The sequence below is a fragment of the Panthera tigris genome, chromosome D2 (genome assembly GCF_018350195.1).
Source record: "Panthera tigris isolate Pti1 chromosome D2, P.tigris_Pti1_mat1.1, whole genome shotgun sequence".
In the NCBI taxonomy this organism is placed as follows: Eukaryota; Metazoa; Chordata; class Mammalia; order Carnivora; family Felidae; genus Panthera; species Panthera tigris.
In genome coordinates, this window is record NC_056670.1 from 69,695,144 (window position 1) to 69,707,183 (window position 12,040).

Genomic DNA, 12,040 nt, shown 5'->3' on the forward strand with positions numbered 1-12,040 from the left:
GAAGTGTAATTTATTAGGCCTAATCCCTGTCTGGGGTAATGGTAAGTCCTCCCTGTAGAAATGCCAGGGGAAGAGGATATTCCCCATTATTATTTCATTAGGACACCACTGGGTATTCCAGGAGTCCCCGAGTAGATATCGTGTGCTCCTCGGATGATTTAGACAAGACAGCCGGGGGCCTCGCTCCTCCCAGAACTCAGCACAAATATGCACAGATTTCCATTCGTGCCTCTTAGGCTCCCTTCTTAGTACTACGTTCCTTCTTTTCACGTCATGCCTGTTTTGTTCTTCTGCACCGGGAGGAAACACAAACATTTTGAAGAAAGCGTCGGGCGTTTACTGCTTCTCCACAATGTGAGTAGTACATCCGAAAGTTGAATGTCAGCAGCCAAGATTTCTAACCTCAAAACTTGGGCCTCCAGTTTCCCTCTGCAATCAGCACTGATGGGGGCTGCTAAGGCAAGTTAGCGTTTCATAAGTTGTCTTTCCTCCCTTGGCCCAGCCTGTCTAAAGATACAGAGTGAGGGGAGAGACTCCTAGCCTCTACTTCCCTCAAGGATACTCAGCATTCTGCCCTTAACTCCCACCCTGCTTCTCATGTTCAGGGTCAGCTCTAACATACCCTGGGTGGTAGGTTTTAAGGTCGCTGGATTCTCATTCCCTAAGTCACGAAGGTAAATTGTTCTTTGCGGGTTCATTTCCACCCGGAGATACCTTCTTCGGGGTCCTTCTCTTTCCCATCCTCTTGCGTGGAGTCTCCAGTCGATTTGAGTTGGGATGGAGTCACGGGGCTCCTGAGATCTTCGGGTAAGTCCTTTCCCGGCTCTGAGCCTCGGTCTCTTCATCTGGCAAGGGGGGGATCACGGCACTTATTTCTTTGTGTTGTGGTCAGCAGAAAGTGAAACAATGCATATCAAAGCAGTTTGCAAACAGCAAGGGGGCAACTTGAATGTTATGATTCTATTCTAATACAGCAGCCCCCTTATTCACAGGGGATAAGGTTTAAGGCCCCCAGTGGATGCCTGAGCCACAGATCATACATACATACATACATACATACCTATGATGAAATTTATCATAAACTAGGCACAGTAAGTGATGAACGCCATTGGTAATAAAATAGAATTATAACAGTATGCTGTAATAGACGTTGTGTGAACGTGGTCTCCTCTCTTTCTCTCTCGAAATACCGTGTCGCCTGTCCTCACCCTTCTTCTCACGATGATGTGAGATGATAAAGTGCCTACAGGATGAGACTCCGTGAAGTGAATGGCCCAGGCACCGCGACGTAGCGGGAGGCTACTCTCGACCTTCTAATGATCCGTCAGGAGGAGGATCCTTCCCTGCTGGACCAGCGTTGACCACAGGTGACAAACCGCAGAAAAGTGAACCGCCAGACAAGGGGAGACTATTCATGCCATTTTGCTGTAACTGATGGAATGAGAAGCGTTGGGTGATGGGAAAGGAACAGCTTCTCCTCTCGGGGTATGGTCAGAGTGCCCAGGGTTTGGTCTGTGCCGGGGTGAGTCTGTCATACCAGTCGTTACCATTGTAGCTGAGTGGGTAAAGGGAGAAAGAAGGGGGCTGCATTGGGCAGGTTCAAGTTTCCACATTTGAACATCCTCATGGCCAGCCTTCCTGCGGGAGGAAAACAGCTGATAATATAGGACAACAAGAGGACCCTCTTCTTCCCCCTTTCACTTGACGTCCAGCAATGCGGTCACGGAGGAAAGTTCACACAGTAAGTTTTGAAGTCATTTCTGTCTGGCTCATCAATAGTTGCCTTATAAGAACTATTCCGTGCCTAAGAAGCATTGTAAGCCTTTTTAAGCTCCAAAGATTAGGGCGAAGCAGGGAGGGTGTTGGGAGGAAGACAGATAAACAACAGACTGGAGAGCATTCTCCATGCAGAGAAGTGGATTCTGTACTTTGGTTGGCTTAATCCCCAAACTGAAAGCAGCCCTGAGCATCGTTCTGAGAAAGGAGAGCCCAGATAAGAGAAAGCCCCTCCGCAAAGCCCCCGCATTGAGCTGTTTGTGGAAACGAGGATTGTGTCCTTCCCTGCAGCCAAAGGACAGAAAGACAAGCCCACGGAGGGCAAATAGAGGGTGAGAGTTTCCTTGGGACAGCCCAGGGAAGCAGGAGACGGAGGGGCCCAGGAGCAGTGGCCGCATGGATGATGCTCACGTGATCTGTCAAACCACCAACCCATCTTTCCTTCTCAGCCTGGGGATCACCAACTGCCCGTTTTCACACCACTGACAGCACGAGTGTTGGGCTCTTCAAAGACTGCGGGGCAGGACAGGCCAGCTTTGCTCCCAGTCCACTTGCAAAGGACCTTAACACGCACACGAGAAAGCTGACCCCTTTCTGGTGACAAACCTGGTTTCCAAGTCTAAGACCGCAGCCTTGTTCGGCAGAGGTAGGCATTGGTTCCAAAGGAGGCCAAGTCTAGGCCTGAAGGCTGAAGACTGCCATCAGAGAGGCTAATGGGACATGGGATCTGAAGGTGAGTCCCAACACAATCAACATGGCCTACCTGGAGTTGGTGGGTCATCCAAGAGAGCTGAGAGCCTCCAAGAGGACTGGGCTCCTTTGGAGGTGCTGGGGACTTAAAATAAGTCATATGAGCTTGTAATCATACCTATGAAGACTGAACTACAAGATCTGTAGGTAGGACCCCGCAAGCCCCAGCCGGCAGGGGCGGGGATGTGACAAACCCAGCACAAAGCAAGACCCTGCAGAGTGGAGCTGGCAGGGAGAGGGCCTTCAAGGGCCATGGGAGTGGCTGGCCCAGTTGTGTTAAAAATCAAGAAAGAAGAGGAAGAGAGTAATAGAAGGGCGTGAGATGGCTCCTGGCTGAAAGAAAAATGGCAGTTTTCCTGTGTGCTTCTGTCGAAGGCTGTGGAGAATGCCAGGAGATTTCAGACCAATCCAGGAGCCCAGCAGGGACACCAGGAAAGGGGGGTGAGGTCTGCAGGTCTTGGTGGGTCTGCAGGAAAGTGACAACTGGATGCACCACTTCAAAGGCCACATGGGGAAGCTGACCCCCAAGAGGCTGCCAGCTCCCTGTCCTCATTCCTCCAGGCTCTGTGAACACAAGGAGGGACACCCCCCCGGAAAAGGACGTGGGGACCTCAGGGGCATGTCAGTTTTCAAGTGCTTACTGACTCAGTTCAGGGTCACTTGGGCTTCTAACTATCTTTCTCCACCCACAGTCCCATGGTGAGGAAGGGTGTTGGGTCTGCACGCCTTTCCAGGACCTGAGATGTTCCGGGGAGCACAGCATATGGGCAGGATGGGGAGAACCTGCTAGAAGATGCATCGGTCCATGCAGCTTGCCTGGGGAATCTGGAGAGAGGTACAATGATGGAGAGTTACACAGTCTTACCTTGTTTCCCAGGTCCTATGTGGCACCCCTCACATTCCTTTTCCCTGCTGCAATTTTTCCTGTCTTCACCTTTGGGGGAAAAATAAAATGAAGGAATATTTTAGGAAATATAAAATATTTTATTTTTAAAATTATTTTAAATGTTTTATTTATTTTTGAGACAGGGAGAGACAGAGCGTGAGCAGGGGAGGGGCAGAGAGAGAGCGAGACACAGAATCCGAAGCAGGCTCCAGGCTCTGAACTGTCAGCACAGAGCCCGACTCGGGGCTTGAACTCACAAACCGCAAGATCATGACCTGAGCTGAAGTCGGACGCTCAACGACTGAGCCACCCAGGCGCCCCGGAAATATAAAATATTTTAAAGCATTTATCAACACCGCTGAAATGCACACTAAAATTTTTTTCAATTATATCAAAGTCATATGCACTCATGATTTTTAAAAATAATAGCATTCAGTGGTGTTTAACGAAAAACAACCCTCCTCTGTCAAGCCCAGAGGCACCTTCTTAATTTTTAAAATGCCTCTATTTTTATTTCTTCTGGTGATTTCCTCCACGTCTGCAAATATTCTGCTTCTACTACACTTCTTGCTTTGTCGGTGGTGCCCTTTGTCTCTCAAGCATCTACTTGGGTAGATGAGGATTTAGGTCTCTCAAGCTCACCCACCTCTCATTCTTCCTTCTTCCTAATAGAACTAAAGCACAGACTGACTTCCTCTGTTGGTCACCTCTGTCTACATAATGTATGCATCCGTGTGACTTTACGATATATGCTATTCACATACACACACGTTTATGGATGTGTGGACTGTCGTGTCTTTCTTTCCTGCGTTACATCATTTCTGTTACCGTGGAGTCATCTACACAATCTCAAAATAGTTGAAAAACCTTGGATGGGTAGAATCAAGCACACACAGTTCCGTTGCTGTCCCGTAGATAAGCAAAAAGGAGAGAATGAAATAGATGAAGAGCTGGCGTCCCCAGCCCTGGCCCAGACAAAGCGAAGGGATCAAGGTTCACCGTGATTTTGCACATCTGCCAGGGGGGCAGTCAAAGGCCAAGAGAAAGACCGGAAGCAGAAAACCCTAGAAGCAAATCAGCACAGGCTGTTGCTTCTTGCCTGCAGGGCCCCTTACCCCCCACAATCTTCCCTCTCCACCGGTCAGCTCCTGGTTTTTTCTTACCCACTCCAGGAGCAGTCACCCCCAGGAATAGTCACACTCGGAAAGATTTACCCCCAGGAACAGTCACTCCCAGGAACAGTCTCCCCCAGGAACAGTCACCCCCAGGAACAGTCACACTCAGAAACATTTACCTCCAGGAACAGTTACCCCAAGGAACAGTCACCCCCAGGAACAGTCACTCCTAGGAACAGTCACCCCCAGGAACAGTCACCCCCAGGAATAGTCACCCTCAGAAACATTTACCTCCAGGAACAGTTACCCCAAGGAACAGTCACTCCCAGGAACAGTCACCCCCAGGAACAGTCACCCTCAGAAACATTTACCTCCAGGAACAGTCACTCCAAGGAACAGTCACTCCCAGGAACAGTCACCCCCAGGAACAGTCACTCCCAGGAACAATCACCCCCAGGAACAGTCACCCTCAGAAACATTTACCTCCAGCAACAGTTACCCCAAGGAACAGTCACTCCCAGGAACAGTCACTCCCAGGAACAGTCACTCCCAGGAACAGTCACCCCCAGGAACAGTCACCCCCAGGAACATTTACCTCCAGGAACAGTTACCACAAGGAACAGTCACTCCCAGGAACAGTCACCCCCAGGAACAGTCACTCCCAGGAGCAGTCACTCCCAGGAACAGTCACTCCCAGGAACAGTCAACCCCAGAAACATTTACCTCCAGGAACAGTTACCGCAAGGAACAGTCACTCCCAGGAGCAGTCACTCCCAGGAACAGTCACTCCCAGGAACAGTCACCCCCAGGAACAGTCACCCCCAGGAACATTTACCTCCAGGAACAGTTACCGCAAGGAACAGTCACTCCCAGGAACAGTCACCCCCAGGATCAGTCACTCCCAGGAGCAGTCACCCCCAGGAACAGTCACCCCCAGGAACAGTCACCCTCAGAAACATTTACCTCCAGCAACAGTTACCCCAAGGAACAGTCACTCCCAGGAACAGTCACTCCCAGGAACAGTCACTCCCAGGAACAGTCACCCCCAGGAACAGTCACCCCCAGGAACATTTACCTCCAGGAACAGTTACCACAAGGAACAGTCACTCCCAGGAACAGTCACCCCCAGGAACAGTCACTCCCAGGAGCAGTCACTCCCAGGAACAGTCACTCCCAGGAACAGTCAACCCCAGAAACATTTACCTCCAGGAACAGTTACCGCAAGGAACAGTCACTCCCAGGAGCAGTCACTCCCAGGAACAGTCACTCCCAGGAACAGTCACCCCCAGGAACAGTCACCCCCAGGAATAGTCACCCTCAGAAACATTTACCTCCAGGAACAGTTACCCCAAGGAACAGTCACTCCCAGGAACAGTCACCCCCAGGAACAGTCACCCTCAGAAACATTTACCTCCAGGAACAGTCACTCCAAGGAACAGTCACTCCCAGGAACAGTCACCCCCAGGAACAGTCACTCCCAGGAACAGTCACCCCCAGGAACAGTCACTCCCAGGAACAGTCAACCCCAGGAACAGTCACCCCCAGGAACAGTCACTCTCAGAAACATTTACCTCCAGCAACAGTTACCCCAAGGAACAGTCACTCCCAGGAACAGTCACTCCCAGGAACAGTCACTCCCAGGAACAGTCACCCCCAGGAACATTTACCTCCAGGAACAGTTACCGCAAGGAACAGTCACTCCCAGGAACAGTCACTCCCAGGAACAGTCACCCCCAGGAACAGTCACCCTCAGAAACATTTACCCCCAGGAACAATGACCACTCCTCTTGCAGCGGTTCCCACCTGTGTTCCTGCTTCCTGTCCTTCTTCAGCCGCTCATGGATTCATCAGATATTCACTGAACAACAAGCCTGTGCTTAGATGCTGAGAACACAGGCATGTACAGGACAGAAAAGGTCCCTGAACTCTGAGAAAGGGTTTGAGTGGCCTTTGAAAGGGACAGCCAACAAAGAAATGAACTACATATTGTGGAAATTCCCTAAAGGAGGTCAAGATAGAAAATAATAGACCTTCCCTTCTCGGAAAAGAAATGCCACTAGGCATTTAAACTGAGACCACAGAAGACAAAGGAGCCAGGCATGCAAAGAGAGGCCTGAAGGAAGGCTCAAAAAAAGGAAAGTGAATGTGCAAAGGCCCTGTGGCAGTGCTGGGGAAGAACGTGTCTTTAAGGCACTGAGAGGAGGCTCTTCAGCTGCAGCTTGGCTGGCAAGGAGGAGAATGGTCCAAAGTGAGGTTGCCAGAAGGCAAGGGCCAGACTTCTCAGGCCTGGTTGACCAAGTAAGGAATTTGGATATTAGTCTAAGTACAGTAGAAAGGCACTCAAAGATTTTAGCAGGAAAGAGACATGATTCCATTTTTGTGCTTTAACATGTCCTTTCTGGAGAATGGGCTGAAAACATGGGGGTTCCTCTGTCCTAGGTAGAGTCATTGACACCCCATCTTTCTTGGGGAAAGGGGTCCATCTTCTTTCCGGATGGTATCATTTGTGGCCACCAAGTGGTTCAGGGATCTGGGAGAAAGGAACGTGTTTAACAGAAAAGCCGTTGAAACCAAAGTGCCTGCTTGGCCACGTTTAACATCACAAACAACAAAAGGTGCAGAGGCCTAGAGTGTCGTCACCCCGGGGAGTGGAGTCCGGCTGGGGAGAGAAACAGCAGAGTGATGGCATTCTTCTCGGGATTTCAGACCGGGAACCTGAAGACTGGAATTACAGCCACATGCATTTCAGTCCTCTATTAACATTTTTTTTTTTTTATCACCTGAACTCTTTCCCGGTCTCCCTGGCTCCACAGCAGGGGTCCCCATGTGATTTCTGCAGAGATCCACCCCCACTTTCAGGGACTGAGTTTGAGGCCCAGCCCTTCCACTTTCAAAGCCTTTCCCCTGGTCATCAGAGAGTGTCTGGTTGGGGCTGGGCTCTGTGAAATCCTGACTCTCTCTTCTCACCCCGCCCCCTCTCTCTTCCTCTCCCTTCCCTCCACCCCTCTACTTTTTCCTGTCCTTTATACTGAGTTATCTGTTCAGAGCAAAGCCATCTCCCGGAACTGCGTGGATGGGATCTTGCCTCCCATCAAAGCCAAAGAACCTTTCTCCGGCTAGTGGTGTCCATCAAACCTTGAACTGCTACAGCATTTTGAGGCCATGTTTCCCTCCTTGGAGCTTGTAGGGGGAAGAGTCCCTTGCGAGGGCCCAGCGTGGGCTGTATCAGCCCGAGGGGCCTGGTGGGTCAGGGGCAGCTGATTACAGCGAGGCTGGAAGGCACTTGTCTTGGTGAGCAAGGGCTCTAGGGCCTGACCGCCTTGGTCCACATTCTGGTTACATTTCTGATTAGTAGTTGGATGGATGGCAGGCTGATTAACCTCTCCCAGTCATTTCTCAGCTGCTAAAGGCCACCCACATTCTTGGCACATGGCCCTCTTCCCTCATGCTCAAAGTCTGGTCTCTCTCACACTTGGAATCTCTCCTTCTTTTTCTTCTGTCTCCTCCTTTGACCCAGCCAGGAGAAGTTCTCTGCTTTTAAGGACTCATTTCTTTAAGAAATTGGGCCCACCCAGATAACCCGAGATGATCTTTCAATTTCAAGGTCCATGCCCTTACTCACATCTGCAAAGTCCCTTTTGCCATATTAAAGGGTTCCAGGTTCCAGGGAATTTGGGCTTGGGTATCTTTGGGGGCCGTTATTCTATTCTATTCTATTCTATTCTATTCTATTCTATTCTATTCACATTCCCTTAGAAACCCAGTTCAAGTTTTACATCTTCTAAAAAGTCCTGTTTGAGGGGCGCCTGGGTGGCTCAGTCGGTTAGACGTCTGACTTTGGCTCAGGTCATGATCTCGCAATCCGTGGGTTCAAGCCCTGCATCAGGCTTTCTGCTGTCAAGCGCAAAGCCCGCTCGGGATCCTCTCTCTCTCTCTGCCCCTCCCCCATCGCGTGCCCTCACTCTCTTTCTCTCCCTCAAAAATAAATAACCATGGAGAAATAAATAAATTAGTTAAAAGTCCTGTTCAATCACTTCTAAGCTACCGAGCTGTGCAACATTGAGCAAGTCACTCGATCTCTCTGTCTCTCTTCTCCATCGGGTACAGTTGTGTGTAGGTGAGCACTTAACAGCTAGATCTCTGGGGTGGGGAGCCCCACGCTGCAGCATTTGCCAATTTCCGTAATATAAATATTGCCACGTGGTGGATTTCAAGCTACCAAACGTAGACTAGGAGAAGAGATATTGCCATCACGAACAGTACGGGCCAGCTCCAGCACTGTGAGAGCGAAAGCAAGGAATTGTACCTCCATGTAAACCAAGGAATTGACTAGTCGATCCAAATACGTATCACTGGTGAATCCGTGATTCTTTAAAATCTTGGAAACTTCTGACGGCTCTCTGTGTGTGTCCCTCTGGGGCGGGTGCCATCTCCGGTGTAGATGCTGGAAAGACACCTCTGGGAAGAACATCTCAAAGAACCGATTTCACGAGAAAGGCTGGAAGAAAGTCTATCTAGAAAGGGATCTGAAGACCTCTGCGGTCTGCTGGCCTCAATGCGATCACAAAGTCCCAAATCCAATCACAAAATGTGCTTGGCTTTAAGAAAATACAGATTTTTTTTTTCTAGAAATGCATTCAGATGTATAACGGTTTTATTGTGATTTCCTTGGGTACACATGAGCAAGGGGAGGAGTCAAATGAAGAGTGCCAGCCTCATAAAAGAACCATTAAGCTGTTACAGGGGTACCTGGATGGCTCAGTCGGTTGGGCATCTGACTTCAGCTCAGGTCATGATCTCGCGGTTCGTGAGTTCGAGCCCCGCGTCAGGCTCTGTGCTGATGGCTCAGAGCCTGGAGCCTGCTTCGGATTCTGTGTCTCCCTTTCTCTCTGCCCCTCCCCCCACTCATGCTCTGTCTCTCTCTCTCTCTCTCTCTCTCTCTCTCAAAAATAAATAAACATTAAAAAAAATTTTTTTTGGAAGATTGTTCTCATATCTCTCATTAGAGTTCTTTTTTTTTTTAATATGAAATTTATTGTCAGACTGGTTTCCATACAACACCCAGTGCTCATCCCAACAGGTGCCCTCCTCAATACCCATCACCCACCCACCCCTCCCTCCCACCCCCCACCAACCCTCAGTTTGTTCTCAGTTTTTAAGAGTCTCTTATGTTTTGGCTCCCTCCCTCTCTAACTCTTTTTTTTTTTTTTTTTTTTTACCACCTCACGCCAGTCAGAGTGGCTAAAATGAACAAATCAGGCGACTATAGATGCTGGCGAGGATGTGGAGAAACGGGAACCCTCTTGCACTGTTGGTGGGAATGCAAACTGGTGCAGCCTCTCTGGAAAACAGTGTGGAGGTTCCTCAAAAAATTAAAAATAGATCTACCCTATGACCCAGCAATAGCACCGCTACGAATTTACCCAAGGGATATAGGAGTGCTGATGCATAGGGGCACTTGTACCCCAATGTTTATAGCAGCACTCTCAACAATAGCCAAATGATGGAAAGAGCGCAAATGTCCATCAACTGATGAATGGATAAAGAAGCTGTGGTTCATATACGCAATGGAATACTACGTGGCAATGAGAAAGAATGAAATACGGCCTTTTGTAGCAACGTGGATGGAACTGGAGAGTGTGATGCTAAGTGAAATAAGTCACACAGAGAAAGACAGATACCATACGTTTTCACTCTTATGTGGATCCTGAGAAACTTAACAGAAGACCTTGGGGGAGGGGAAGGAAAAAAAAATTTTTAATAAAAAAAATGTAAAAAGAACCCTTAGAATGTTCTATAAAGTACATTAATAATCTTGCCTTACAATATGTGCATTTCTCTGATCCAAACCCTGAACACCCTAACTCCACCATTCCTACGTGTGGACACCAACGCACAAGATAGGCTCACAGCAAAGGTCTTCATGGGAGCCCGTGGGAGGGGTCAGCTGAAGCCAGAAGTGGCAGGAACACGAGTCTTGACAGGGAAGGGCGCCTGTTTCTGAAAGAAGCAATTCCCGTGAGCCCCCTGACAAACGCTCCCTTATGTATTTGCTGCTAGGGCCGCTTCTATCTCCTTGGCTGCAAGGATAGAGGTCAAGGATAACATCTGAGTAGGCTCAGACTAGATTTGGGGACCTATGGTCTCCAGAGGGCGCCACTGCTTGTGTCTAGGCCTGCCCTCATCCCTCTTCTCCTTCCTTCCCCCCTTCTGCAATGCCTGCGATCTCCCACACTCCCAAGGTGACACATAGACATCCATTTCATTCGGCAATTAGTGAGCACGTATCGTGCGTCATGTGCTGAATGCCCAGAGGTAAGAGAATCACAGTCTCAGCCCCAAAGTGTCCCCACCAGGTGTGACACATCAAGGTATTAAGGTCGTAAATGCACACAATGCCACAGGAGTCTTCAGGGTAGATAGAAGACTCCAACTTCTAGAGGGAGAAAAAGGTCACCCAGAATTCGAGCTGAGTCTTGAAAGAGAAAAGGATGGAGTTCTCCAAAAGCCAGAGGTGGGAGAAGATGTTTCTGGCCCGGGGAACCAGAAGTGGAGGTAAATGAAGGCATCAGGCAGGCATGTGACTGGAGCTTTGGGTGAGTGTTGAGGATGGAGGTCAGGAGAGGTGGGAACAAAGCCGGGGAGGGGCACGTAAAGTGTCCAGGGGCCAGAGCTTCTATGTCAAGCTAATCAATCTGGACTTTGTCCTGTAGGCAATGAGGCACCTCTGATGAGTTTTAAGCAGATCAGTGACACAACCAGATTGACATTTTAGGAGACGGCTTGTCTGGCACGGTCGAGGTGGGGTTTCAGGGTAGGGCTTAGAAGCCGGAGGTTACCGCGAAGGTCCAGGTGGCGATGCTGGGGACACGGGCCACACTGTGGCGGTGCTGCTGCCACAGCGGCTGAGAGGGCAGACAAGAAAGACATCTGGAAGGCAAACACTCAGACGGACACCTCACCTGCCTCCTTTGCACCTCCCCCCTGCCTGGGGCTGGGGGAGGGGCTGCGGGGAGCTTGGACGCGGGAGAAGCACACGCCCCAGACCCCAGCAGGTCAGAGGAGAGAAAGTGGACTCTGGCGAAAGGAGGTTCTTCGAGACAAAAATCACCTGTCTCCAGGCCAACTGATAAGCTCGGACGGTACAGTTGCAGAAGTGGCTGTGGGGTGCAAGGCACAGTGACAGCACCCAGATCAATACTCTACAGTTCCGGGAAGAGGGGAGACGAGCGGGGGCGAGGGAAGAACCGAGTCTCATATCTGGGAGGTCATTGTGATTATGAAGCATTCCAGCCCTCCGTCACCACGTTGGCAAAATTGGCAGAATGAACTACATTCTACGGTGGAAAAAAACTGAAGCTCCGGAAAAGTTGCTGATTTGCCCGGAGGGACCACGTTGACGCCAGAGGGCGCTAGAGCTGGACCCCACTTAGCTTCTGGCCACAGGGTCCAGGCTTCCTCTTCTCAAATTCTACCGCTCCTGTCGTCTGTTCCACGCGATCTAACACTTGGC

At 49.9% G+C, this 12,040-nt stretch overlaps 1 long non-coding RNA gene across 2 annotated transcripts; it reads left to right on the forward strand.

The window, feature by feature from the left end:
- The first annotated feature begins 331 nt into the window (after positions 1 to 331).
- Positions 332 to 3,584, forward strand: LOC107179900. Of its 2 annotated transcripts, XR_001510622.2 has the most exons (7): positions 332 to 354; positions 1,241 to 1,367; positions 1,634 to 1,741; positions 2,068 to 2,108; positions 2,226 to 2,509; positions 3,219 to 3,361; positions 3,556 to 3,584. It is a non-coding gene; the product is annotated as an uncharacterized LOC107179900 (long non-coding RNA). The 2 variants fall into 2 exon arrangements; XR_001510621.2 differs by lacking the exon at positions 332 to 354 and having other exon boundaries at positions 1,007 to 1,367.
- The last annotated feature ends 8,456 nt before the right edge of the window (positions 3,585 to 12,040 follow it).